General features: G+C 44.7%; 2 long non-coding RNA genes and 1 pseudogene across 3 annotated transcripts in view; 2 read left to right on the top strand and 1 right to left on the bottom strand.

The window, feature by feature from the left end:
- Positions 1–579: 579 nt before the first annotated feature.
- On the top strand, positions 580–26,394 carry LOC121013401 (uncharacterized). Its single transcript, XR_005782683.1, has 3 exons — positions 580–675; positions 18,826–18,901; positions 26,074–26,394. It is a non-coding gene; the product is annotated as an uncharacterized LOC121013401 (long non-coding RNA).
- Positions 6,307–6,939, top strand: LOC121013400 (protein BEX5-like; annotated as a pseudogene).
- The window catches only part of LOC121013402 (uncharacterized), a 39,396-nt gene continuing 20,948 nt past the window's right edge, over positions 8,120–26,567 (bottom strand). The window contains exons 1-3 of one of the 2 annotated variants that reach the window (XR_005782685.1): positions 11,513–12,610; positions 11,324–11,393; positions 8,120–8,326 (exon numbers count right to left, since the gene is read on the bottom strand). This is a non-coding gene — a long non-coding RNA (uncharacterized LOC121013402). Of the gene's footprint in view, positions 8,327–11,323; positions 11,394–11,512; positions 12,611–26,567 lie in introns of those variants that run through there. The other variant, XR_005782684.1, reaches the window with a different exon arrangement.

Genomic DNA, 26,567 nt, shown 5'->3' with positions numbered 1-26,567 from the left:
GGGGGATGCCAGCGGGTACCCACCTCATGACATGCTTAGGAGGATAACTAAGCCGAGAGTTGTAAAGTGCTCAGAGCAGTGCTGACAGGGTAAGCGCTGCACAAGCACTTAATAAATACAATTGGGGTTCACAAACCCTTAGAAGCCCTATGGCCCTATTTCCCAGAATCCACAATTGTCTTTGAAATCTCCCCCTGAACTCCGTGCTCTTGTCAGTTCATCTGGAATCAGCGGGATAACCGCCTTAAAAACTGACTACGGCTATGCTAGTCCGGTACCCTCACGCACACTCGTGTGCTGCACTTGCAAAATCTCCCAGTAGTTTTTGCGGAGAAGCGCGGCGGGAGATTTATGGCACCTGCAGCTCACCGTGGGACAGGCGCGCTGGGCTCCGAAGCCCGCGTCTGGCCGCAGGCAGCTCCCCAGGCAGCTCCGTGGTTACGTTGCGGGCAGACTGGCATCGCGGGTCCATCTCTGCGCATGCGCATTGCGTAGCGGGAAACGCTGCAGCCGCTCCGTGGTCACGTTGCGGGCAGACGGGCGTCGCGGGGCCCTCTCTGCGCACGCGCATTGCGCAGTTGGAAACCATGTTTCGTTCCTGCTTCTAGCAGTCACTGGATTAGATAGCCGCTCGCTACACCTCGCAAAATTGCTGCAGTATGACCCTATCTCCAAGTGAGTAAGACAGCTTTGTGGGGTTATAAAGTGGCATTTAAAACCCTCGAAGAGGGAGCACTGCCCGTACCTTGCTGACCTTCCTGGGTGGGAGCAACGAAGCTGCGTGGGGCAGTGGAAGATGCTGGAGGTTGGAACCAAGGGCCACTGCCTGAGTGAAGAGCCGCTGGTGCTGCCAGGGGCAAGAAGCAAACTGGGGGGACCAAGTCCCTTTGCCCCGCTCCTGCCTTCCCGCCTCTCTCCAGGATCCCTTTGGGCAGAACCCTACAGGGAGGTGGCACAGGGAAAATAGGGTTTCCAGAGTCGCGGGCCAGAATCAGATTACATTAGATATAAAAGTACTTAGAAAATGGGCTATGCATTGAAAAATAACATTATTGAGGAATGCTATGGGAAATGTTACTTGGTAGTAAAGGGTTAATTTTAAGTCAAGGATTTTCATATTCTTCTCTTTAACCACTAACATGTCTATATGTGAACAAGTAAGTAAAATTAACGTTAGCTTCGTGCCTTAAACTGTTTTGTTCCAGACACTGGTACCCAGAGGAAGAGATGTCCAATGTTCTGGCTATAATGGCTGCGTATATAAGAGTACCCCTGACACGTGGGCAATTTTCCTAGGCTAGAAAAATCTCATGTCGTAGGTCTGGGAGGGTCGATATCTCACACTTGCTTCTGCTCCACTAGTAGCATGGAGGAAGTTGGATTATGTCACTGGAATGCACACATGTGACATTGCTGGAGCAAATCATCATAAAAATGTTTGTGTTTGTGCTAGATGTTGGTATATACATCAACATCTTCTTTTCTTTTTTCAAAAATGTTTTATTATTTATTTTTGAGAGAGAGAGAGAGGGACAGAGAGACAAGCAGAGACAGAATCCGAAGCAGGCTCTAGGCTATGAGCTGTCAGCACAGAGCCCAGCACGGGGCTCGAACCCACGAACTGTGAGATCATGACCTGAGTTGAAGTCAGACACTTAACCAACTGAGCCACCCAGGTGCCCCTCGACATCTTTTTTAAAGTGATTTTCCCACATGCTTCCTCAAACATACTAATATTTCCATTACTGTTATTCATTTCACAGAATCAAGTCTTGTATTAATGTGTGGGTGGCCCACCAGAGCTCACCACTAAATTGTCATTTATCTTTGAGAACCCAAGAACCTCTTCTTTTGTTTTCCAGAGACACACCCATTTTGTAGTTCATGAGATGTGCATGTATTGCAGATTATGTTGATTTGCTTACTCGACAAATAATAACCAAGGCCTTACCTACCATAGACCTGACCCAATGCTGAGTCATCAACCAAAAGGTTATGGTCCATGACCTCATGGTGGTTACAATCTGTCGCGAAAGGCCAGAGATAAATACATAAATGTACAAACAAAGGAATTCTATGAAGAATCCTAGGGAAACAAGGGTGAAGAGCATAGGAAGCTAGCGTGTAAGTTTAGAAAGGCCCCTTGAGGAAGTCATATTTGAGCAAAGACCTAAAGGATGTGATGGGTGTGTAGGTAAGTGGGAGGATTTCTTGCAGAGCCGAAAACAGAAGAGAAGTCTGTGAAATGGAGAAGAACTTGGCCCACTGTAAGAACAGTTGGAAGCTCGGTCTGGCTAGTGTGCAGTGAGAGGTCTCATTGAGGCTGGAGAAAAGCCAGATCCCACATGGATTTGGATGGTATTCTGAGGCCAACTGGACAATGGAGTGGTGCATGCCACTTTGTATGAAGAAAGGATGGCTGAGGAGGAGTGAGTGGCAGGAGTTGAATGAAAGGCCCTGCAGCAGTCCAGGTGGTATCACCAGGTGTCTCCAGGGGTTGACATTCACATGGAGAAATGACGATGGCTGGACCGGAGAAAGTCGTAAAGAAGAAGGGAAGTAGCTGTGAAATCTACCTTGGAGGTCTCATCTGCAGGACTGGTTATTCATTGCATTCAGAAAAAAAATAGTTCCGGGTTCCCAGTCTGAGCAACTGGGTGATGGCAGACGAGGAACAAAAGACAGGAAAAGGAAGAGAGACAAGAGAAAGAGTGGGGAAGAGGCCAAAACGGATGTCAGGAGTGAAGAAAGCAATCTTTAGGTACAATTATGAAATCTTAAGGCACACATAAGGCACACATCCTCTGGTGTTAACTTGCTTGGCACAAAGTCATTGCTCTAATCTCTTGGAGAGGAAAAGCCTTTGTTGGAGATGATCCGTGCCTTTTCTGAGGTCATATTGATTTAGAAAATGGCAGAGCCAGGGGAAGCCACGAGCTGAATTCTTACAGGAATTGGGACCGACGATCAGAATAATCCGGAGATAAACCACCACCTCTAGGCTTCATGTTCTGTGCTTTACTTTAACTGTTTGGATGTGGTCACAGGCTTTGCCAGAAAGCCTCTGGAATTTAGACAGATTAATAAGATTGTATTTGCAGGCACTCCTTCTACAATCTTTCCTGTAGACTCTTAAACGATGGCGAAAAACTTTCTACTCTAATTTAACTGCTAAGAGAAAGAAAAAGTAATCCCTCCTAACTTGATGTTAAAGGTATTTCCCCAGTTATGGGGATTGGGGCACCTGGCTGGCTTACTTGGTTAAGCGGCCAACTCTTGATTTCGGCTCAGGTCCTGATCTCAGGGTCGTGAGTTTGAGCCCCGCATCGGGCTCTGAGCTCACAGCACGGGGCCTACTTTGGATCCTCTGTCTCCCTCTGTCTACCCTTCCCCTGCTCACACTCACACACTCTCCCCTGCTCTCTCTCAAAAATATAAATAAATAAAGTACTTCCTCAGATTTAATACTGATAGATGAACTCATTAGCTCCTACTGAGGAAGGGTAAATATGGACATTGTCATTCACCGAACTTGACCGTGGAGTCAGTGGCTCTAACACTTTATTTTCATTGTCTCTGGGCTTAGGATAAATTATTTATCACATGTAAATCCTAGCTGAAGATGCCTGCAGGTGGAAAGAAAATAAGGCAATGAGACGTTGGCCTTTGACTTACCAGAGCTCTGTTCATGGGAACAATGCTTAGCAGTTCAGAGCACAGACTCTGGGTTTGGATTCTCACCCCTCTCCTACTGCCACCAGATTTCTAGCTGTGTGATCTTACGCTAGGTACATCCATACTTTGTACCTCAGTTTCGTTATTGGTAATATGGGGATATTAATTTACCCATTCCTAGGGTCTTTTGTGGATGAAGCGAGGTGCTGTTTATACAAATCTGACTATGATGTGCTATTCACGTGTTAGCACAAGCCCACATACTGCGCAAGTGGGCTGTAGGTGGTGTGTGTTTGGATTGTAGCACTTCATAAACAAACCACAGGAGGATGTAGTGACTTGATAAATGGGGCAGCCCTAAAAGCAAATGTTTGTACTTAGTTCTTTATCAAAGAATTCCTGGGTTGTGCTGGAGCTTCAACATAAAGAATGTAAATAAGACATAGCTTGCAGAAGAGTTGATAATATTTAGATCTTTGACTCTCATTTTTCACTTGTGGAAGGAATGCAAAAATCCAAAAATATGATAGCCTCCAGTGAAGTAGCTTATAGTCTTAGGGAAGAGGTGAGTACACATTCAGAAAGTAAATGAACCAAGCTGAGTGGTGGAGTGTTGAATGTAAATAACTGCAGGTCACAGACTCAGGGTCCAAACTGTAATCCCAGAGTTACAGCCCACAGCCACTTTTGAGCCCTAAGAATATACCAGAAGCAGAGCATCCTTCCAGGTCCCAGAGCAGTGGGTTATAGACAGGAGAACAGGTCTTACAGAAGAAACTGCTTTTGAATTCCATCAGACGGTGCGCCAGTGGTGGAGGGCCTACTTGGTGGGCTTTGTAGTGTAGAATCAGTTACAGGAATTGTTTCTTTGGTACACGCTGTATCTTTTAGGAGTTCATTGTTCCGTAAGAAAGAAGACATATGCCCAAAAAATGTATCCTCTCACTCCCTGCTTAAAACATCAAAGTCCTTAGCAAAGTATATAAGATTGTTCATGATGTGGTTCCTGCTTGTTGGTGTAAGTTAGGAATGCTTTCAGCTGCAAGGAATAGAACGTTCCATCAACAGTGGCTTCAACCAGCGCTTCTCAAGCTGTGATGTATCTTCCAGTCACCAGAGCTTCTTATTAAAATGCACATTCTTGAGTTCGAGCCCCGTGTCGGGCTCTGGGCTGATGGCTCAGAGCCTGGAGCCTGTTTCCGATTCTGTGTCTCCCTCTCTTTCTGCCCCTCCCCCGTTCATGCTCTGTCTCTCTCTGTCCCAAAAATAAATAAACGTTGAAAAAAAAAATTTTTTTAATGCACATTCTGATTTAGGAGGTCTGAAGTGAGGCCTGAGATTCTGCATTTTTTTTTAAGTTTATTTGTTTTTGAGAGAGAGAGCGAGTGTGTGAGACAGGGCACAAGTGGGGGAGGAGCAGAGAGAGAGAGGGAGACACAGAATCCAAAGCAGGTTCCAGGCTCTGCGCTGTCAGCACACAGCCCAATGTGGATATCAAACCCATGAGCCATGAGATCATGACCTGAGCTGAAGCTGGACACTTAACCGACTGAGCCACCCAGGCTCAGATTCTGCATTTCTAGCAAGCTCCCAGGTGGTGCTGATTCTATTGGTTTAAAACCTACAATTTCAACAGCAAGACTTTTAAAAAATGCAATTTTCCCGCTTTCATATCACAGGAAAATCTGAAAGCAGTCCCAGATTTGACTCAGATCAACAATGTCAGTGCTCAGGGATTGGCACATCGGGAACTGGCTGAAAAACCATGGCCCACAGGCCAAATCTAACCCACTGGCTATTAGAAATAAAGTTTTATTGGAACACAGCCATGCTCATTTGTTTATGTAGGACGTATGACCTCTTTCATGCTAGAAAGGCTGAACTGTAACAAAGACCAGATGGCCCATAAAGCCTAAAATGTTTACCTTCACCTGGCCCTTTATGAAACAAGCGTGCTAACTCCTAGCTTATGCATTAGTATTCACTCAGCACCTGGGCCTATCATGTCCCCCAAACTCAGTGAGGACTGTTGACAAGGAAGAAAGGCAGGCAGTAACCGTGTCTGCAACATGGCTCCTCTCCATCACATCCTGCTGTCCCTTAACATGCAACTCATGTGCCCCCCGCCCCCCAAGGCACCGCCCTTCTTCACTGCATCTTCAGAAAATGCCAGATGTGTCTTGAGGACAGCAAGATCGCTGAATGTTTGCTAAAAACAAGGTGGTAAAGGACTGCAGCCTGGGCAGGCTGCTACAAGAGTGACACAGAGGATGGCTTCAGGTTCCAAGCTAAAGAGTTTGGACTTACAAGTCAGTGGGGGACCTTGAAGATTTTTAAAGCATGAGATGAGTTTATTGTTGTATGCATATAATTCTGATAACACAATGTAGGGTGGTCTGTTATATTAGTCTGCTTAGACTGTCATAATAAGTACCACTGACTGGGAGGTTTCAGCAACATAAATGTATTCTGTCACCATTCTGGAGGCTGAAAGTCCAAGATCAAGGTGCTAGAAAATTCAGTTCCTGGTGAGACCTCGCTTTTTCTTGTAGATGACCAATCTTCTTACTGTCTCCTCACATGTCCTTCTCTGTGTTTAAGCAGAGAGAAAAAGAGAGGTGTTGATAAAAATGGTGGGCAGAGAAAGGAGGGTGAGCTGTTGGGTCCCAGCCATGTTGAAATTCCTTATAAATAAACCACGTCACCAACCAACACCATCCCCCGCCCAGCAAGTCGTCCATTTGCATTCAAGAAATTCAGGTCCATTGGCACAGCAGATTTCAAGGCTAAGAGAGAAAGACTCTGTTGGATCCCTGCAGGAAAAGTAAGCAGGAAAAAAGTTTCAACATGGAAAATGTCCTCCGGGAAAGAGAAGGAGAAAGGCAGGCTCCAGTGCAGAATGAAGAAGAAGCCCACCCTTTGGGAGGTGGTGAAGGCCAGGAGCCTGGAGGAAATATTAGAGTGGATTTGGCCCCACCTGCCCATGATGGTAGAGAGGATATGCCCAACAAGCTTGTCAGTAACGTTGACATGACAGATGGAGACACAGATGATACGGAACTTTTCACGGATGACATGAGGCGGCTAAGGAGGAAATCAGGGAGCTTCAGTTGAGGTACAGTTTGCCCATTCTTATAGGAGATCCCCCTCACCATGACCATCATGATGAGTTTTGCCTTATGCCTCCAATGCTGAGATTAGTAGTAATAACCCCCCTGCTTCCCGAAGTTGCATTTTCTTGATGTGAACCTATGGTGTTATGTCATTTTTCTGATTAGAGATTCCATTTTGCCTTACTCTGGAAGTTTTTCTGTAAGCAGGGAAGTTTCATCAACTTGCAGGAAAAGATGTTTATTACATGCTCTAAAGGTAATAAAGCAGTTTAAAAAGCAATCTAAAAAAAGAGAGAGAGAGGTGTATTTCCTCTTCTTATTGCCATTAGGGTCCCACCCTTCTATCTTACTGAACCTGAATTACCTCCCTGAATTCTCCGTTTGCAAATAGAGTCACGTTGAGGGTGAGACTTCAACATATAAATTTCAGGGGGACACAATTCAGTCCATACAACCAATGGAAAGAAAAACTTAAGCAGGGAGACACATTGGAGCCACTTTAAAATACTCTTTTGACTTAATGCTAAGAATTCCAAACACCTTTAATGATACATTGTGTCTTTTGTGAGCTGCAAGACCACTTACCACTGCTTTCCCTTGGTTGGCTTTGGAATTTCCTTTCATGTGTGCTTATTTTCAAGTGTGATAACCCTATCCTAGTGCCTTTTGACTATCTCTACTTCCAAATCAACAAATATTTACTATCTTCACATGATATGCATGACCCTGAGCCAGGTGTTCTGAGTGAAACAACTCATGAGACTTGCACATTGTTCTTAAATACTGAAACCAGCAAAGGACAAAGACACAACACTTATGTGGCCGTGGCTAAACTCAGACAAACCTGGGGTGGATTCCAGCTTCCCTAACTACCAGCTTCAGCAAATTATTCAAATTCTTCAAGCTCCTATTTTTCATCCACAAATAGGCATGATAATAATATCTGTCTCATAAGCTTGTTGCGAAGATTAATAAAATAATAAATGTACAGTACAGTTCCTGACACATGGAAAGTGCTTGAATACAATTTAGCCTTATTGTTTTTACTGTTTTTAATATTACTATAGGGAAGAGGGTGTTTGGACTTTTCCTTCTGAACTCCCCTCTCTCCACTGCTTTTTTTTTTTTTTTTTTTTTTCCCACTCGACTTTGGAACTTCAGGAGACTGTCCAGTTTTCTTTTAAAAGCAGAGAGAGGGGCACCTGGGTGGCTCGGTTGGTCAAGTGGCCGACTTTGGCTCAGGTCATGATCTCGCGGTTCATGAGTTTAAGCCCTGCATCAGGCTCTGTGTTGACAGCTCAGAGCCTGGAGCCTGCTTTGGATTCTGGGTCTCCCCCTTTGTCTCTCTGCCCCCCCTCCCCGCAAATAAATAAAGATTTTAAAAAGGTGGTGCAGAGAGAAAGAAGCTCTGTGAGGGTTCTCTGAGCAGAACCCTGGGTGCAGATGTACATGTACCATGGGTGACAATGTTGTGCCTTGATTTAATCTGCTTCAATTCCGTTTTCATCTTCTCATTCCTGACCTTTGAGATCCATTTGCTGTAGAAAAGGACAAAGAACTCCATTACACAGCCGCTGATTGCTCTCGAGGCATTCACTCAATAAATATTTATTCTGCAGTTTCTGAGTGCCAGGCACTGAGTCAGTGCTGGGGACAGAGCTGTGGATGTGGCAGCTCCAGGCTCTGACCTTATGCAACACAGCCCAGCCGACAGCAAACACCCAAGGGCAAGCAGAGCTCTGGAAGCCAGTGGAGTGGGACTCAGCCTAGGCTGCTAGACATCACCGTGACCTTCCACCAGGGACATCGGGAGTCTCCTGTGCAAGGTGGCAACTCTTAATTGCCCAAACTGGAAACCCCAGGTGTTACGAATAATTGAAAGCATGAAATCTAAACAAAGGATTAAGCAGTAGGATACGGAAATCTAATTATATCATTGATTTTAAATTGCAAAAAAAATGTGAGCTAAGAGACAGTTTTAGCCTCTTGCAACTTTTTCTGGCCAGGAATGTTAGTTCACAAATCACAATCTGATGATGAAGGGGTGATCGTCGATATTTCCTGTGCCGTCTCCCAATGCTCAGGACGACAATTCTCAGGAAACCACCAATGGAGATTAAACTTTGAATTTGGACTCAAAATGATGTGGCATGCTTGGAGAGCACCAATTTCATCAACTGGATGGATGTTTGGAGCTGCTCCAAATTTGCTCAATTAACAAGGTTGAGCTGGCTTCCATGAAAATGGTAGTTCTAATGGTTACAGACTCTGTAGTGATTTTATGCAAAAGTAGCATCCAGCTGCCTCGCCATCTGGCAAAGATCTGATTGCCATCCCCTTGAGACCCAGGAAGTCATGATTCTCAAATCACAGCTGAACTTGGCTGGGGTGGGGGTAGGGGCCGAGGCCTGGCCTTAGAACTACCCTCCCACTGGAATAAGTCAGGTGTTGGGTCAGAGCCCAGCCGACCTCAGATTTAGCCCCCCATCCGAGACTCATTCTAGGATGGCGAGGGCTGCCTGAAACCCCAGTTTGAAGATGTCCCAAATGGTGCATGAAGTAAACCTCCAGGATGAGCAAGGCTCAGAGTCAAGCAGGAGTCAAAAGACCTGACACATGTTGAGCACTTGTGTTTTGCAGAGCTCTAAATTCCACTTGAATCACCTGGTAACCACTCTGCCACTGTGCTAAGTGGTTAATGGGAGGGCAGTCCTGCAAGACAGGGAGTGGGGGGAGGTGCTAGAAAAATAAGTGTCCTGGAGGGCTTAGATAAGAATTCAGAAACTGAGGTAATGATAAGAAGGCAGCACAAGTCACACGGAGGGAACAGCAGGAGCGAAGACTCAGAGGCACTGGACCTCTCTGCTGTGGGACGTCAGTCTTGGTGTGCCCACCTGGAAGATAGTGGAATAACCGGCATATACCAGGTATTAGGATCAATCCTGACCCTTGCAAGTGAGGGAAAGGAGCATCCTGATGCTTGCATGTTTCTCCTTGCCTGCTTGCAAGGCATCTCCATGCCTCTTTCCCACTGGCCTCGTACCTGTGTTTCTGCCATTAGTGTGTCCTATGAGGATGCTCTTTGGGAACAGGTGCTGGAGGCTGCCATGACTGCCCCGAACTTGGGGCAGGGAGGGGGACACAAACCATTGTCCCCCACCATTCCTTAGTCACCATGACAGCAGGAAGGCCTGGGGTGGGAGGCCAAAGTTGCCATGCCCCTTCCCTAACCTGGCTAGAATTAGCCCTGAGATGAATTAAACATGAGCCCACCTGGTCTGGGGGCAGCAGCATTGTCAAAAAAGAAAAAAAAAATCAGAAACTGAGACCCAGGCAAAGGTCAAGCTACGTGAACAGGTGCCCTCGAAGACAGGTTAGCAGTCTGTGGGTCCCCTCAACTTAGGGGCCATGTTAAGACAGTCAAGACAATGAGAGCTGAGAGGCAGACAAAGAGGGACTTGGAAAATGATGTGGGAGACCAGAGGTGGGTTTGGGTTCCTGGCTCCTGGTTCCCGCTTCCAGGTGCATCTCAGAGCAAGAAAGAGAAAGCAGTTCTCTCCTTACCAGTTGCTGGACAACTGCCAGGTTACGGAGAGGGCTCAGGTTGCTAGAATTCCTTGATTCATGCTGCCGGGGTTAATAACTGTGGTCAGCAGAGAGAGCAGGAAGGGGATGGGTGGGCAGGCTTTAAAGGACAACAAGTCAAATGTTGTCATTTACTTGAAAGGGAACACTGATTCCATGTAGGGCACTTCTGAATTAAAATTAGGAAGAGGATGACCTCACGCTTTGGGGGAAGATGTACTTTCGTTTTTACCAATTAACATTCTCCCTCTCTGACTGCAAATAAATGTCCCTCCTTTTCCCATCTAGGACAACCAACTGAAAGCACAGCAAATCTGCTTCACTCTCTGTAAGCTTCTTGGAAAGGAAGTGAATGACTCCTGGGTCGTTTATGAAGTTCAGTTGTACATCCAGATAGGGCGACAGGCTGGTTTGCTATCTGACCACTCAAAGGAGTGAGGTGATACCATAGAGAAGTCACAGGGATGCGCCAAGGCCCTTCCTCGCTCCTCACTGCCCAGGGGGTTTGCCAGGCTGCATAATGGAAGCTGAAGAGAGGGCATCATAGCCAGACGGTATGGCCTGCGATTCTGATACCAGCTCTGCCAGCTCCTGATTTATGAGGCTTGGAGCAGTTGATCTGTTCCCTCTCAGCCTCAGTGTCTGCATCCCTTAAAGGAAGGGGTTGTATTTTGTGATGTTGAGGAATGTTAGGATCAGATGAGCTGATGAGAAGTTCTGCTCCTCCCACGTCTTCTCAGACAGAAACCGGGGAGTCATGGGAGACACCTTGCTCTCCTGTTTCTCACTATTTCCATATCCTAGTTCTCTCTTGAATTCATCCCTTCCTCTTTCTTCCAGTTGCCCCTGCTTTACACCAGGAGCTCATGCTCTCTCGCCTGGATACGCTGGGTCCCAAGTGTCCAGTTTTACCCTCCATTTATGCACCAGCCCCATTCACTCCAACCCACCGTTAAACAACTGCCAGAGAAGAGACATTCTGTCTTGTCTTTCTGCATCATCAGCATTAAGCGTGGTCATCTGAAAAACATTTGAAGAATGAAGAACTAAGTAGAGCCATTGATTAGTGTAACGATTTTTACAAAATAGTATATGAATGCGAGCTATTCTTTTTCAGCTCAATAAGCATGAATATTTACCATATATCTGGCACTGGGCTAGGTGCTGAGGATATAAAGATGAGTTGGATATAGTTCCTGACACTTAATGACCACCTAGTGAGCAGGGGAGGCTGTGTAAGAGAAATAGAACCGATAGGAGGTGTATCTACATAGAGATTTATTTTAAGGAGCTGGCTCACACAGTTGTGAGGTCTGGCAAGTCCCAAATCTGCAGAGCAGGTCAGCAGGCTGGAGACCAGGGAAGAACTGACATTGGAGCTCTAGTCTGAAAGCAGCCTGCCAGTAGGATTCCTCAATCTTTTCTTCTTAAGGTCTCGACAGATTGGACAACGCCTACACACAATGGGGAGTAAATCTGCTTTCCTCCAAGTCTACTGATGTAAAAGCTAAAATATACCTTCACAGTGACATCTAGACTGGTGTTTGGCTGAATGTCTCGGCATCAAAGCCCAGCCAAGTTGACACATGAACTATGCACGTGGGTAGTCGCTGACAGCACAATAGATACTACTCACGTCTACAAATGGTGCTAGGTCTTTTTTAAATGAAAAATCCCTCTATGCTCTTTGATGTTTTTACTAGCGTTTGTCAGTTGTTCTTTCTGGTTATGCCGTGCATGCCACTGGGTGCTTGCTTCCAGGTGTGTCATGACAACTTGTGATGTAGTGTGCTATCATCGTTTACAGACAAGAGAGGCCCAAGTAACCTATATGAGGTTCCACAGCTAATATGTGGTAGAGCTGAGATCGAGTGAAGGCCTTTCCAATCCAAGGTCAATGAGCTTTCTACTACATCACAATACCTTTAATAAGCATTGAGCCGGGAGCCTTGCCTTTCCCCAGGGAAGCACTTATTTTGCCAGGAATTCTGTACTATTATTAGATTTTTGTAACAGGGTCCCTCTGCATAGGAGGATGTGAATCAGTTTTCCCAACTCATTTCATATTAGCTCCACATGTGGGAGAGGGCATGATGGGTCACAACCATACTGGATCATGCTGAGTCAATCACCCCAAGAGGAAGATTCTCAGATATCATTATTATGACTGAGCTTTCTTCACACAAACACAAAAGTCTCCTTACTCCAGGCCAGACATAGGGCACCTAACCATAGGTCTTTCTCAATAGAGCAGATAGAATTATCCACGGTAGGGAAATTTGGTATAATTAAGTGTCTGCTCAGCATATAAGGAATATTCTGCTTTAGGGGCACCTGGGTGGCTCAGTTGGTTAAGCATCTGACTTCAGCTCAGGTCATGATCTCACGGTTCGTGAGTTCGAGCCCTGCATCAGGCTCTGTGCTGACAGCTTGGAGCCTGGCACCTGCTTCAGATTCTGTGTCTCCCTCTCTCTCTCTGCCCCTCCCCTGCTCACTCTCTGTCTCTCTTTCTCAAAAATAAATAAACATTTAAAAATTAAGACAAAAAGAATATTCTGCTTTAAACTTATCAAAATGGGGGTGCCTGGGTGGCTCAGTCAGTTAAGCGTCCTACTCTTGATCTCAGCTCAGGTCTTGATCTCAGTGTCATGAGTTCAAGCCCTGCATTGGGCTCCATACTGGGCAAGGAGCCTACTTAAAAAAATAACAAAGTAAATAAACATACCAAAATTAAGTAGGAAACGGAATGCAGATAAAAAAAATGCATTGTCTCTGGAGCTCCAACCTTCACAACAAAAAAGGACGCATGATATAGACATGGGAATTCAGTGACTATTTACTTATGGCCCATGAAAGGCCAAACTCTGTTGACATTTCAAGGGAAACAAAATGAGTAAGACGTGGTCTTCTACTTCAAAGACACAAGGAATGGGGAAGAATGGGAGAAATAATATTTCTTGAGTGACTCTTACATGGCAGTCTTTTGTTCTAATTGAATCATTATTACCATCCCACCAAGTAGGTGGTACTATCCCCTTTTTGGAGGAGGAAGTGTGGTCTTGGCAAATGGAAAGACTCGCCCAAGATCTTAAAACTAATACATACAGTAAGTAGTACAGCTGGGGTCTTCATCTGGATCTCTCTCTAAATCCAGCGCTCATGTGCCTTAGCCTGAATCACACTGCAAGGAGATAAATATGCAGACCATTGCCGCTAGCAAAGAAACATAACATTAAGAAGTGACCAAATGAAGGTGGATGAATCAGACGTGTTATTTGAGATGGACTTTAATACAATAGACGGTATCTTTCCGGTGGAGATGAAAAAAAAGCATGAGCAAGATTTGGAAGAAAAACTAGAAGGTTGTGGAGGGTAAGAGTTACACAAGTTTTCTCAGGGCTTTAAAATCAGGGTGAGCATTTTAGAAGGGGTAACTAATATGGATTAGAACAGAGCAGATTGGAAGAAAGAGAGACCAGGTGGGAGATCCCTGCAAGTGCTCTCTAGAGAGCCAGCAAGAATGGAAAGGGTATCACAGAGGGAATCATGGGTGATGCTGAATTGATGTGATAAGCCAATGGGTTCAGGTTGCTGCAATGAAACCAAATCCAGGTGATGGATAGGTAGAGTAGGTAAGCATCATGAACTAGAGGTCTCAACGGAGATGAAAGGAAAAGCAGAGGGGGAGAGGGAGAGAGGAAGGAATGGACTTTGAGAAAAAAAGAGGGATTTCAGAATTTGCCATCCTGGAAGTGAAGCATAACTGAGTTGTGGCCAAGTGTAAGACATGGCCTTGCTAGGGTGTGGCTGAGATAGAATGAAAACCGTGCTCGTCTGACTGGAAGATTATGAATGTGGAAGTCACCGTGAAGGCTGGCAATGAATCATATGGAAAGGAAGTCAGTACTCTAGAGGCTGAGAGCTTTGAAGAAAGTGAGAAAAAGTTCTCAGAATTGGAGGTAACTGGGACCCAGATGCAGAGAGAAACAGAAAAGTTAAAGGTTTACCAGGAGTCGGGAAAAAAAAATTGTCTAAAAAATGGATAGTGCATTATCTGTCAATCATATGAAATATTTCCTTAAGAAAAAAAAATGCTCTCACTCCCAACTTAAAATTAGGAAAAAGATTTTAAAATAGGCATTCCCGTAAAGAATTATATTTTTTGTATTTGCTGTCCAAGGAATGTCAGAAGAGGCAACTAATGCTGTCAGATCAAACTGAAATATTTTACCGTCATCTTTCCTTGCCTGTCCCGTGACCCACCCAGTCACCCTAAACCCAGTGAGAAAGAGAGTGATGGAAACTGAGCAAATTCTCTCCCAAGTTTGTTGAATCAGTCACTTGCCATCACTGAAATGGGCTTGCATGTTCAAGGACGCCCTACCCGCCCATATCACTTGTGATGTCAGGTTGAATGGGCAGAGTGTTGGTCCCTGTGCTGTGCAAGAAGACACACAGCCTCAGTGAATAACTTCTAGTCTGCATGAGGTATAAAAGGAAAGTCTGCCCAACAGGGTACCACGAGCCGCATTCCAGCCCCATGACCCGGCATCAGGTTCCACGACTTGGTCAGCAATTGTGCTCCAGTTGTTGCCTCCATCAACTACAGGGTTTTGCAAGCCTGGAAGTTCCACCTACCCGGAGCACATTGCTGAAGCTTATCTGGCATTTGTTCATTGCACTGTCACACGTTCTCTGGTTTAGACTTGATTCAATTGTCACATAACCCAGCGGGGGAAGTGAAGAGCTGTGAACACCAGTCTTTGTGTCATTTTAAGTTTTCTGTTGTTAGTGCTTTGCCTGCTAGGGAGTTCCAGAAAGTCTGCTTGACGATTATGGGATGGGGCAGGGCCAAGACGTGAGTGGTAAAGCTGTCGGTTATAGACTGAGGAAAACAGTCCTGGTTGCTGGCAACTGGCCAGATTTGCCTGCTTTGTGCTGACATCAGAGTCTTAGTTGGAAGTAACCTTAGAGGTCAGTGAGTCCAACTGCTTGTTCAAAGCAGCATAGTTAGAATATGGACTTTCAGGATCAAGGAACTGGCTGCTTCCATGGAACAGCTTAATGGCTGTGTTACCAACCTGAAATCTAAATATTGGCCAATATTTACAGAGTGCCTACTGTACGGCAGGCACTGTGCTGCTTCTTTATTTATTATTATTATTTTAATTTTTAAATGTTTGTTTATTTTTGAGAGAGAGAGTGAGCATCAGTGGGGGAGGGGCAAAGAGAGGAAGACACAGATTCTGAAGCAGGCTCCAGGCCCTGAGCTGTCAGCACAGAGACGGATGCGAAGCTCGAACCCATGAACCGTGAGATCATGACCTGAGTCGAAGTCAGACGCTTAACCGACTGAGCCACCCAGGCGCCCCATGTGCTGCTTCTTTAAATGCATTCTCTTAAATAGGCCTCTCGGCAAGCCTGCAAGGTAACTGCTCCCATTCCGATTTTCCAGACGGGAAACAGGATTTGAACACACATGAGTAGAACAGAGCCCGTGTCCTTACCGCTTATATTCCAGGCTGGCTCCCAAGGCCCCTGTGTGCTATTTTAGGGCACAACATTCATTTTGAATTATCTGAACTTTTACCCCTCGGCCTTGTGTAACTCAAAAATTCTGCCAGCTGCTGTCTGGGGTGACATAAATCTATAGCTTCTTTCGCAATAATATTAGTAATACCAACAATAATAGGTTTTTAAGTAATTTGCAAACATGTTAGTTTCATTTCTTTTCACGAAAGTCTTAGAAAATGGATACAACAGGGGCATGTGGCTGGCTCAGTGGGTTAAGTATCGACTTGGGCTCAGGTCATGACCTCACGATTAGTGGGTTCGAGCCCATATTGGGCTCTGTGCTGCCAGCTGAGAGCCTGGAGCCTGCTTTGGATTCTGTGTCTCCCTCTCTCTCTGCCCCTCCCCAGCTCAGGCTCTGTTTGTCTGTCTGTCTCTTTCTCAAAAACAAACAAACAAAATGGATACAACAGGTAGCCGTTTGCTGGACCCAATCTGTGTTTGAACAAGCCCTCCAAGAAACTGGGGTGCACATTGGGGCTTGGTCTTAGACCCGTGCTTCTTCCATTGCCCAGCATGGTGGCCAGGGCACCACGCTTCATTCTGAGCTCTGCAGTGACTACAAAGAGTAAACGGTGGTCTAGCACAATCTTTTGTACCTGAAGTGAATTTCCTCAGGATTTTCTTAATATTATGCTTGAGTGTCTCGGTGTCAGAAAAACAGGTCTCAGGCCCTAAAGATGACATCAATCAAAGCCCACCAAATTTAATTTTTTTCTACACAACCTCAAGGGTGGCAATCCTACGAAAGAGAGATGGTGGGTTTTTTTTTTTTCCTACTACTTACAAAATGACTTTTTCTTGAAATTTTTTTTTAAGTTTATTTATTTGAGAGAGAGAGTGAGCATGAGCAAGAGTGTGTGTGTGTGGGAGAGAGAGAGAGAGAGAGAGAGAGAGAGAGAGAATCCCAAGCAGGCTCCACGCTGTCAATGAAGAGCCCAACTTGGGGCCTGATCTTACAAACCGTGAGATCATGACCAGAGCTGAAATCAAGAGTCAGATGCTTAACCCACTGAGCCACCCAGGCACCCCCAAAATGAATTTATCTTACCTCCGCAATATTGCGTTTGTGAAATACAACCACATCATAATCACAAATGGCTCTTAGAGCATTTGGGTTTTGATAGGATTTTGCCTATAATCATTAAATAAAGGAAATATTTTTCCAATGGGCTGTTTATTATACCAAACAATATTCATCAAAATGTTAGATCCAGGATAGTCATTTGATGACTAGTGGAGTATATGGGGCCCAGGAAAGTGGACAATTTGGACAGAAAGTTGAGAACTGACAACTGACCAAGCAAATGACCACCAGTAGAAATATCACTTATTCAAAATCAATATTTACTGGGACGAAAGCACTGCATAGAGCACAAGAGCATGGCTTTTGATGGCAAATGAAGCTGGGGTCCAGCCATAGCTTTGCCGCGTACTCTTTATAGCACATAGGGCACATTACCTTCCGGCCCTCAGCCTCACTCTATGCATCTGAAAAATGGGGATCATAGTCCCACACAGAGTGATATCCTGAGTATTAAACGAGCTTAAACATAAAAAGCACTCAAAATCCACTGACTAAAACAGAGTGGATACTCAAAACTATTATCAATTAACTTTATGCAGTAAGTATGTATATGTTCCAGGCATGTACTAGATCAGATGCCAGAGGTGTAACAATGACTGTCACATGATCCTTGCTTGCTGATCCTTAAGTCTGATCCTCTCACTTTATTCTGGAAAAGTCGGTTTTTGGTTTGTTTTTAATGTAGCATTCGGAACATATCCAGAATTTACCATATAAATTCTGGCTGGCTTGGCCCCTGGTACAGCTTTTTCCATAAGTACAATATTTTAACAAATCTAAGAAGCCATCATTGAAAGACGCATCATTTTGGGTCTGATTCCAAGAAGCACTGCCAATCATAGCTGTAAGATGCCATCGATTGGCAAAAACTCCCTAATTTCAATTCAAAAGGTGAAAAAAAAAATCTGTGTTTTAGAACTAATGCAATATGGTATTTTCATTTCTCCATCCACAAAGAAACCTTCTGCCTGGACTATGTGTGTATATGTGTTAACACGATGGAGGGGGAAGCGGCTCATGAGAAAGACATTTCACAATAGACCAGAACTGGCTTTAAGGGAAATGTACCGAGCCAGAAAATAAATAAAATATTGGTGTGATAGATCCTGTACTCAGAGAACAGTAAGCTCCTGCCCTGCCTGTGTGCCCCATGATAAGGACTGCAGCCAGTCAGTCAGTCAAACATACATTTATTTGGTCCCTACTATTTGCCTTTCACTATTAGGCAAGATAGCATCTATTCTCCGTAGGGGTTCACACTCTAGTGTGAGAGACATGAAAACAAGGTAGGTCAATGGTTTCAGTAGAGTGAGATATGCACAAAGTCTAGAAATAGTGCAAGGAAAGTGATTCCTTGGGGGTGAGGGTGGGACAGTAGCGAATATGTATGAAAGAAGGATTTCTGAGAAGGCTGTGTTTGAGCACGCATTTGAAAGATAGCCTAGAGCTGAAGGGGTAGCTAGTGACAGTAATGGAACTCACAAGAAGGTGTGGGTGTCATTATGCCTCTCCTAACAGTGTGCCCTTCCTCAGCTGGACAGGACCAACCTAGGGAAGAGCAGTACAAGTTTCCTTCTGCCCAATACGGTGACTTTGCAAGCCCGCACAAAGTACCTCACTATTAAACACATCCACAAAGACGACAAGACTAAAACAAAAACTTGCACAGGCTGGGTACTTTTTTTTTTTTTTTTCCCCACGCTTGCCTTTTTCAAGAGCAGCATTAGGACTGAATCTGAAAGAAGAGTGGAGATACTCCTTTTCTTTCTAATTCTCCATATTTTTCTCCGCCAGAGAAATAAAGGAGAAGAATACATTGTGCTACAAGATGAAGAAACCAAACTCGTCATGAAGTTGGTAGAAGATACAAGTTAAGTCGGAGAGGTAGAGGCGCAGGTGTGATTTTTCTCAAGCAGGGGGCTGGCTATGCATTCAGGGATGGTCTGTGTTAGCCAAGAGTGTGTACAGAATTGATTCTGCTTTTCTCTGGGCACTGACTCAACATCTCCTTTCTGTCTCCAGTGAGCACTGACAGTGCAGTAAAGATTTTCTTATTCGGAGGGAACTCTGGCCAACCTTGACACTTCCAGGGGACTTCATTTCCTTGGCCCTGCCAGCTTGTCACTGCCAACACAGCGTCCCTCCTCACATGGCGGTATAGATTGGCCCACAGTTGAGAGCTGCTCCTCCCTGGTTTCAGTTTAATAGCTGTCATTCGTCAAATCGCCTTCTTCCTCCATCTGCCACCTACACCTCATCTACACTCTGATAACACACCAGATAACACGACTTGGGTCACAGTTTCGTGTACCAGGGCAACCGTATTGCCGATGACTCATCTCTGGACTTTCTGGGATTTCAGGGCCAATGTGTCCACAAAGAATATATGCATAGCCCAGGCTCTCTCTGAAATAAAATCCTGGATCGGTTGCACAATTCCCTGGAAATGAATTGTGGCTAATCAGAGATAGGAAAGAACATAAGACTATGGTTTCAATCAAGGAGACCTCACCCCATAGAAATATCTTTGCATGGCGATCATGAATGCACCACCAAAAAGGTGGTTTCCTCTGTGTAGGGCATTCTCAAGACATCTTACCCTATTCTGAGATGATAGATATTTTGGAAGGACCCAAAGCTATGAAAGAGGAGAAACATGGGGGCACCTGGGTGGCTCAGTCAGTTTAGTGTTCGAATCTCGGTTTTGGCCCAGGTCATAATCTCATGGTTTCACGAGTTTGAGCCGCCATATCAGGCTCCATGCTGACAGTGGGGAGCCTGCTGGGGATTCTGCCTTTTTCTCTCCCTGCCTCTCCCCGACTTGCGCTGTCTCTGTCTCTCTCAAAAATAAATAAACTTTAAAAAAAAAAAAAAAAAAAAGAGAAACACAGAGGAGGGAAGTTTGGTTTGTCTTTATCAGAAACTGTTTTAATTTAAACCAGAGAAAAGCCAGCCCTTACCACCTTCCTCATTATTAAACCCACTTAGAAAGTTGCAAAATCTCATTTTTTAACACACTTTTGCTGAATCAAAGAATGTAGCATGTGATGCATCGATGGGATTTAATGCTCAAGACCATAAAGAATTATTTTATATACATAATTAATATACTTTTGTAAAGCAAAAAGAATTCTATTTTCATCAGGAGCTTTAAGCCGGTGCCAAAATTCTTCTGGGTCTGATGTAAGGTCACCCCATTTCACAACTGGGAGCGCTGGGGAAATAATTGGAGCCAGAAAGGACAGGGCAACCGTTGGTTTCCAATTTGTGTGTAATACATAAGTAAGTCACTTCTGTCTCATTTATGCTTCCTCTGGCTCCACAGAAGTGGTGGTAGGAAGAAAATTGCTGTGGAAGGAGTCGAATATGAGGGATGACTCTTCCCCTCCCATCCCTTCCCTACTTATGCTCTGTGACATGCACATCACTTTTCCCATCAGGCAGCTTCTATGACTCCAGGACTGTGGGAGTAACCCCCTCCTATCAGCCCTAACAAAATGTCATTCAGCAAACTGTAAGGGGAATATCATCATGATGTGGAGTTTCAAGTAGAAAGTATTTTTGTTTTGTTTTTGAGAAAAATGCAGATATCGTGTTAAGAAAGGGTCCAGGGGTGCCTGGGTGGCTCAGTTGGTTAAGCATCTGACTTCAGCTCAAGTCGTGGTCTCACAATTGGTGGGCTCCAGCCCCTCATTGGGCTCTCTGCTGTCAGCAAAGCCCCTACTTCAGATCCTGTGTCTCCCTCTCTCTTTCTGCCCCTCCCCTGCTCTTTGTCAAAAGTAGGTAAACATTCAAACAAACAAACAAACAAACAAACATGTTTTGGGGTACCTGGGTAGCTTAGTCGGTTAAGCATCCGACTTTTGGTTTCAGCTCAGGTCATGATCTCACCGTTAGTGGGATCAGGCCCTACGTCGGGCTCTGCACTGACAGCACAGAGACTGCTTGAGATCCTCTCTCTGCTTCTCTCCCCATTCCGTCTCAAAAATAAACTTTAAAAAAGGTTAAAAATTAATTAAACGGTTCATACATTTTGAGATTTCATTAACATATTCTTTATTAAAATATTAATATTTTCAAATGAGTCATTGAACATATACCATATTACATTGAAATATTTAAATTATATTCACGGAAAAGAGTATGTATGGATCTTTTTTTCCCCATAAAGAGCACTCTGAATAATTGTGTCTTTTTCAAAATCACCTAAAAGTGTAAAATTGTAACATTTTGGAGATTGGAAAGATCATAGGCATCACTTAGCCTATTCTGTTTGTTTTCTATACAAAAATTGATCTATAATTTAAATGCCTCATTCAAAAACAACCAACCAGACAATGGTAGAGGGGCACGTTGAGGAATCATTCTATCACATCATGACATTCCTGGATCAACCACATGGATACGCGATCCTGAGTCATAACAATTTTACAATATATTTGGAATAATAGAGTCTAGGGATCTGATCCCACATAAATACAATTTGCTAAACATTTTCACGGACATTCTAAAGCAGCAGGATCCCAACTAGCAATTATTTCTTCATTTTGTACTTTTTAAAGTGTCTAGTCTCCCTCATTACTAACTCTGGCATTACCCCTTATTATCTAAACAAATACCTAAGCTTGACTCACAGTAATGTTTCTTTCCAGCATCTGTTTTCATGCTTCCTCTGGCCATCACTCAGTTACCACAACACCTTCCAAATGCAGTACTTTGATGAGTACAGAGAAGCTTGAGAACCAAGAATACTTTTCTGTCCAATTAGGAGCAAAAATTTTGGGGGTGCCTGGGTGGCTCAGGTCTGACTTCAGCTCAGGTCATGATCTCACGGTTCTTGAGTTCGAGCCCTGTGTCAGTCTCTGTGCTGACAACTCAGAGCCTGGAACCTGCTTCAGATTCTGCGGCTCCCTCTCTCTCTCTTCCTCTGCTCGCATTCTCTCTCTCAAAAATAAATACATTTTTAAAAAATACTTAAAAAAGAAGCAAAATTTTTGATGAATTCCCTTCCAGAGTAATAAATTCAATTATTTACCCATTGATTCATTTAAGAATTCTTTCTGGGACACATCTCAACCCTCAGGTGCTGGATTACCTGCTGGGGAGAATCAGAGCTAAATAAGACATTGTCCTTGGACTTGTGGGACCCATAGTCTGGTGAGGCCAAGATGTATACACTAGGCACTGTGGATACAGGGCAGAGAAAGCAATAAACAGATATTAGCCAGGTGCTTTGGGGAGTAGAGGAGAAGGAGCCATATCTGGGAATCATAAGGAAAATCTTTGTCTAAATATGCAAAATCCAATAAGTGAGGACATCAGGTCCTAAAACTCTTCCAAGAACAATTTCATCCCCTACAATGGAGAAGACACAGCTGAGAACCAGCATCTGGGCATTCTGACCAGAAGAATATCAACCGTCATTGCCACATCCCCAAACAGAATAGAGAGGTGGGTCTCAAGATCCCTGGAGTAGGGATAGAAGGTCAGAATTAGAGAGAATGCTCCAGAGAGAATCTACCAGAGGACCAACCCAGACATCTGTAAGCCACTTGAGCAATAGTCACTAGACAGCTTTGAAAATACATTCTCAGCTGCTCACACAGGCAGGCAGACCAGCCTAGACTGACTCTGGGAGATGCATCAGGCACAGGTGCTTTCTAACATTCTAGATACATTTTGGTCAGAGGAGTAAACTGTCACTTTACACAGCTGAGGTTGAGGCATAGCAACCAGCATTTTCTCTTTACTGGAGCTCTTGCAGCACCCAAGCCAGTGTGCTCTCCCAGATCTGCACGTGCCTGGGAGATGCCCGAATTGTTATATTGACTAACTCTCAGACCCTTCAGACCTTGTCGGGTGCCTCTCAGGGCTAACACTAGGGTGAGGACAGCAAGGCACATAAGAGGCAAAATACAAGGAGATACTCACTGCCCAGAACCCACCCTGCACTTGCACCATCTGAGAGAGTGCTACCTGAGGCCCACCTCTCCCCAAAGAGTGGCATCCAAATTCTAACAGGTGGAGGAAATTCTATGACAGGTAGATACTTGACATCTACTGTGGGACAATGAGTAGTCTGGTCAATTTCCCAAGGATCTATGATTAAAATTTCCCATTGACCGAGCACCAAAGGCTATAGTATTCCTAATGCCTGGTCCAAACATGGATTTTCTGATTTATTTTTTTTAAAGGAAAGATTTAATTCATCCCTTAACTAGCCACCTTCCACAAGCCCCTTTCCCTCTCCCCAACTGAAAATGCATTTCACAGCCCCTGCTTGCTCTGTTCATTGAAAACAGAGATTCAAAAATATATGCCCTCTGAGAAAAGATTTCCATGTAAGGATAGTTTTCTAATTCTGTTGTGGCTTAAGCCTTGGTTGTAACACCTGAGTCCTACTAAGGAGAACCAGCTCTCATGTTCAAACACAGTTTTAGGATTAGTGCGCACCTATCCCAATGCCCTCTGGCTCATTCTCCAGAATGAGGCTTGAAATTGGCAATCATTTTTATAAACAGAGTGATAACCGCAAAATAGTCAACAAATGAAATATATGGTTTAACAACTACATAATCCAGAGAGAAAACATAAACATTATTATTTTCATAATACATCTGATTTTTTCTTTGTGATCCAATTTGCTTTAACTTCATTATTTTTCCTTTTTTTTAAAAAAAAAAAAAAGAAGGTGAGGGGCGCCTGGGTGGCGCAGTCGGTTAAGCGTCCGACTTCAGCCAGGTCACGATCTCGCGGTCCGTGAGTTCGAGCCCCGCGTCGGGCTCTGGGCTGATGGCTCAGAGCCTGGAGCCTGTTTCCGATTCTGTGTCTCCCTCTCTCTCTGCCCCTCCCCCATTCATGCTCTGTCTCTCTCTGTCCCAAAAATAAATAAAAGTTGAAAAAAAAAATTAAAAAAAAAAAAGGTGAGTATGATCATAAATTTGTATCCATGTTTGTCTTTTCATTAAACTCTTTTTCTTTTATCTTCATTCCCACTAAAAAAGTCCTGTTTGGGAAAGAGGAACAAAATAATGGGAAAAATTGTTTACAAGGCAAGAAAGGTGGTTTCCTTTATATAGTAGTGCTACTTCAAAAGAAATGGGTATACTTTCCTCAAAGGACAAAAGAGAGAGAGAGAGAAATAAGTATGCTGTATTTCATAGAATCATGCATTTTTAGATACAAGATGAATTACACCTGAGACAGTACATTCTTTCCTTAACACGTAAGTCATAGCTTCTCATGGAACGTTTTTTTCAACACAGCTGAGGATGAGCCCTGTGACAAGAAGTCCCTTCTTCTTTGCTCCCAAGCGAAGTCCATTTGCCACCATTTGCAATATCTCCTTTCACTGAATCCCCACAAAAATTTTGTGAGGTGGGGTAGATATTTTAATCCTATTTTGCAGATGAGAACACCAAGCTCGGAGGGTTAAGGAAACTCGTTCTAGGGCCCAATTTTTGTTAGTAGCAGCACTCGGCTTTGAACCAGGGGATGTTCTGAATGCAGGTCCACACTTGTCTTCATACAAACGAGGCTGCTAAATCCAGATGATGACTGCGGTTATTATGATGATTATGCTCAATGGCGATAAACCAAAATTATGTGTAGCCAACACGTTATTTCTGCGTGGTTGCAAGAGCAACCTCATCCTAGAAGCATTTACCACTTTGAAAAGACGGCTTTGTGAAGATATCGATGTTGTGGCCAATTCTGTAAGAATTTCTCTTCTGTCAGGAGAGAAAACTGGGGTGTGGGCAGACGTGGTTGTGCTGGCAATTCTGCTTCCAGTTCTATCTCCTATCCTTCTCACCTATTCTGTGCCCTGGGAGGCTGACCTCTATGAACTGCACGAAGGCTGACCCTTCCTCCCCCTCTGGGAATTGGTTCAGCCACAGAAGTCTCTGGCAGGGGGCAGTGGGTGGCAGGCGATTGTACTTTGTATTTTTCCTCCCAGCTGCCCACTGGCCTGAGGGTTGGCAGAGACTGTATTCCTGCTCAGAGGACTACAGTCTGCCTTCTTTGGCTTCAGCTCTCTTTCTGTCTCTCTCCTCTCCCTCCTCCTCCCTCTCTCTTCCTCTCTTCCTCCTCTGTTCTCCCTTTCTCTCTCTCCATCCTTTCCTCCCGTCCCACCCCCCTTTTCTCTCACTCTTTCCAAGAAATCCCTCAACCCCCTTAAATTCGCTGGCTGACAGTGGTTGCTCAGCCTGGGATTCCCTCAGAGAAGAGCCTGAAATGAAGGCTGTGTACCTGTGTGTTTGCTTGAACATGTATCTCAGGGGGCAGTTGTGAGAGGCGGGGCGAGTGAAGGCGAAGGAAGTAAACCCCAACACGAGGATGAATTCTTGAATCGGCCACCGCTGTCGTCAGTTGGTGCTCAATCCCTCAGAATCTTCTGAGGAATCTTATGGAATGTATCCCAGAGCAGTCAGCTAGGGAAGAAATAGGGAAGTGGGCATCAACCGGCTTCCACTCCCCCCTCCTCAAGGGTGGCACCCTGGCACTAACTCCCCATCTCCAGGCTGGGCATACCTGAGTGCCAGGCAGCCCAGCCGCCGCATCAGAGAAACCCCAGCACAGGATAGGAGAGGCATCGCAGAGCAGGTCAGCGGCAGAGAAGCTGGTAGAAGCCCGCGTGGAACCCTTCTCTGCGGTAGTGGGAGGAAAGAGGAGGGCATGAGGGCTAGTGGAAATGGCGTCCTGCTTGTGCTAGCTCTGGAGCTCTTCGTCACCCTCTTGTTTTGTTTGTTTGTTTTTACTTCACCCCACCGCTGACTGTAAATGGTTCCTACTTTAAAATCCCCGCTGCCCCATATGGTACATGTGCTTCCTGTTATAACCCTGTCCTGCTTCACTGGTATTCTGTGTCCTTTCAAGCCTTCCTTCAGAGACGCCTTCTTCTCCTTTCCTCTCTGTTCTCTCACAGACAGTAACTCCTAATGGTTTTATGCTCCCCTCTTGTAAGGGCTGGAACGTTTATATTCTTTTTGGAATCTCAGAATGTCACCCTATTTCGAAATAGGTTTTTTTTTTTTTTTGCAGATATAGATCATTGTTAAGATGAGATCATTATGGAGTAGGACAGGGCTTTAATCCAATATCGCTGATGTCCTTGTAAGAAGAGAGGAAACGACACAGACACAGAGATGCGGGAGAAACAGCCTTGGAATATGAAGGCAGAGAGATACACCTATAAGCCAAGGGAAACCAAAGATTTCCAGCCATCCACCAGCAGATAGGAGAGAGGCATGGAACAGATTCTCTCTCCGAACGCCCAGAAGGAACCCACCCTGCCGACACCTGATCTCACATTTCTAGCCTCCTCCAGAACTGTGAGAGAATAAATTTCTGTAGGTTAGGTCACCCAGTTGTGGTCATTTGTTATGACAGCCTTGGGAAACTAGTACACACCTTGATCAACGCTCTCCTTCCAAGTCCCATGGAGCTCTACAAAATTTCATGTTCCATTTTCCCTCGGCCCATCAAAACATACCTGTCATGGGTTTATCCTTCAAGGCCATGGCCTTTACCCACTG

Source organism: Herpailurus yagouaroundi, unplaced genomic scaffold (genome assembly GCF_014898765.1).
Source record: "Herpailurus yagouaroundi ecotype Mexico unplaced genomic scaffold, PumYag 198, whole genome shotgun sequence".
NCBI lineage: Eukaryota > Metazoa > Chordata > Mammalia > Carnivora > Felidae > Herpailurus > Herpailurus yagouaroundi.
This window is presented reverse-complemented; position numbering and strand designations above follow the sequence as displayed.